The following is a 3,287-nucleotide window of genomic DNA, read 5'->3' as shown; positions in this document are numbered from 1 at the left end:
CGGCTGAATCAGGGACTCCTGGGACAGAGCCTGACTATCATAAGGGGGGCTATGAGGGATCTGGGGTGGCATCCCCTCCCACCCCACTCCAGACCCCTCATAGCCCCCCCTTTTGATAGTCCAGCATATCTGATAATCCGGCACCCCCTGGGTCCTAAAGGTGCCGGATTATCGGAAGTTTACTGTACTTAAGCACAGGACTGGTGCAGTTCTATGAAGAGAGTTACCTGCCCAAAGTTAAGCACTTCCATAAAGGATTGCAAAATTAGGGCTGGAAGAGATAAACAATGTAAAAGTGTGCCTATAACATGAAATATATGTGCAAGAATGTACAATATGGAAGAAAATATATGCAGTTTGAGAATTTAGCCCCTGTAGAAAAGCTAGAGTGTTATACTGAATATCTGTAAGTGGGTAGTGCAAGACTATATCTATTCACATTGATGAAATATGCAAGTTGTATGTAACATACACAAATGCAAAAATAGTCAAGAATATATATCTGACTCATGAAAGATATAATACACAAAGTACTATACTATGCAATTAGGCAAGAGATTTAATATATGCAAAATAGCATACAGTAAATCTAAATGCACAGTCAGGCTCTCTCAGAGAATGACAGAGGCCTGGGCCACGTTGAGTTTAGAGGCTCCAGGCCCAGGCTCCTGACATATCTAACTTCTCATCCACAGGGTCATACTATCTATCTATCTATCTATCTATCTATCTATCTATCTATCTATCTATCTATCTATCTATCTATCTATCTATCTATCTATCTATCTATCTATCTATCTATCTATCTATCTATCTATCAAAATGAACACTTGAGACATTTATTTATTAACAATTAAGTCATTATACTAATTGCATGTATATTAAAAATGTAACTTTAATTGTGAGTTTCTACTGCAAGCAGAACTCTTCATTTTAGAAATACTTTTCTGGCTTTGTTGTGTGCAAAGTCATTTATAATTGAAAAAAAATCTAATTTACATGCAACATCATTGTTAATGTTAAGCATTGCAAGACCATTCAAATGCTCTTGTCCCATTGTAGAATGATGATAGTTCTGGCTTCTTTTAACATATTGAATGTGCATTCAGCTGAAACCACTGATGCAGGGAAACTGACAAATATGTAATGCAATTGTGATATTTGGAAATACCATCGACTGGCTGAGGTCGAATATTTCTTGAAGCAGTTTTTTGGCTTGCAGTCCAATTTAAAGTTGGTGGAATGTATATGTGCTTACCATCTCATTGTCGACATGCCGTGAAGGGAAACAGGCAGATGCTGCTTTAGAATTTTCCACTTTTGAGGACTGCTGCTGAAGAGATTGTACAATTGCTGGATTGTTCCAAAGTATGTGATTGCTTCCTTGCATGATTCAGCGCAATCAACGCTGACAAGATTTAGTGTGTGGTTGCCACAACTGGAGAAAATACAGTTTGGATTTTGCTCAACCAGGACTGCTTGTACTCCGTTGTACTTCCCAGCCATATCGGAGCCATTGTTATAGGCTTGGCCAATGTAGAATTAAAAATTTAATTTGAAGCCTTCCAGAATTTCTAATACATGAGTGGCAATTTCTTTTCCAGTATTTGTTGGTGATATTTTCGAACAAAATGAATAATTCTTCAATTGAAATCTTTGAACTTCCTGAAATTTTAACCTATCAAACAACCAACATCATTTGTTTTTTATGAGAACAGTCTGGAGTTGTATCAATAATAATTGAAAAGTACTTTGTATGTTGTATCTCTTCAAAAATTGTTGTTTGCACAAATGTCCCACACAGCTCAATAAACTCATTTTGTATTCTAGTAGACAATTAATGGACTTGCATGAGTTTTCTGCTCTCTCATGATTCACAAATATACTTAACATGGCCTGATAAAAGTGGGTCATACTTGCTAAGAAGTTCAAGTATACCAAGAAAGTTTCCATTTGTAGGATCACTGATACAGTGACTAGAACCAAACAAAGCCAATCCCTGTTCAGAAAGAAAAAAGTGACATGCAATATGCGCTCAAGGAGTTTTTTCCACTTATCAGTTTCTGTGTTCATTTCACTTAGGAGTAAGTTTTCAATTGAACTGTCAGATAGCGCTGCTTTACTAGTAGATTTCCATGTAACATAGTTATCTTTATGTGATACTGAAGTTTTATGTGCAGGTATTTGGTCTTTCAACATCCTCCAATCTCTACTGATGCTCCAACCAGACAGTACTGATGCATTTTAAGTATTACTGTTAAAAATGAATCAGGGTACACAGTATAGAGCCTGCTTTTCCATGCTCCAACAGAACCAGTCTTTTGTGTAGATCTCTCCATTTGGAAGAGTTTTTGTTAGCAGATGAGTGGGAAAAGCATGATTTTCAACATCTTTGGGTATATTACTTGGAATCTGAAAAGAAGTAACTGAGAAACGACTGCATTTGAGCAACATTGTTCTTATCAAGAAGTCCAATATCAGGTTCTGATGCCACTGCTGTTACACTGTGTTCTGTGCTAGTCATAAATTCTTGCTCTTTCTGCACAGCATCTCCGAGGTCCTCATTTTCTGCCTGTACAGTCTCTAAATATAGTGTAGAGTCTGAATCTATCACTGTTATTGGCATTTCTGTGTCTTGATTAATTACCTCCAATTTTGGGGCAGTGGCATTGAAATGTCATTTGTGGGTACAAAGTTTTCATTATCAGAACTGGAAGTGTCACTATCAGCATGGTCACTGTCTAATGGCTGAGGTGTCTTCTCTACGAGAAATGATGTTATTGGTTTTAAACTCTTAACTGCTGCTTCACTCTGCTGCTTACACCGCCTCTTACTTGCACCACTTTCAAATCTTAGCTTCATTTTTATAAAGAGGTTCTTTTACAACACAGTAACTCATAAGAAATGAATTCACTAAAGGCTATTGGTTTTACAAAATTGTAATCGTATATACTTCGTAATTAATATTATATAATAATGGTTTGGGGCTATTATTGACTATGGCCCTTATAGCCTTATTTCAAAATCTTGAAATTTCATCTGCTAACATGTACTTGTTAAATTCTTCTAATAACTGGTGCATTATTATGAATATGAACACGGGATGATTGCCAGATTAGATATAAAGTTTATTAAACTACTTGAATTAAAAGTTTATTATCACAAACAAGCCTTTATAGGTGAATCTAAAACCGGATGAAGAGGTAGCTTACAGCTGAGCCTGATATGATTATTGAATACAAAGACACATAAGAAAAAAACAGGAATACAAAAATCTTCTATGCAGA

General features: G+C 36.2%; 1 pseudogene; it reads right to left on the bottom strand.

Annotated features, from left to right (window-relative positions):
* Positions 1 to 806: 806 nt before the first annotated feature.
* Positions 807 to 2,862, bottom strand: LOC149523455 (uncharacterized; annotated as a pseudogene).
* Positions 2,863 to 3,287: the final 425 nt, after the last annotated feature.

This window comes from Pelodiscus sinensis, chromosome 17 (genome assembly GCF_052426305.1).
Source record: "Pelodiscus sinensis isolate ZL-2025 chromosome 17, ASM5242630v1, whole genome shotgun sequence".
Taxonomy (NCBI): domain Eukaryota; kingdom Metazoa; phylum Chordata; order Testudines; family Trionychidae; genus Pelodiscus; species Pelodiscus sinensis.
This window is presented reverse-complemented; position numbering and strand designations above follow the sequence as displayed.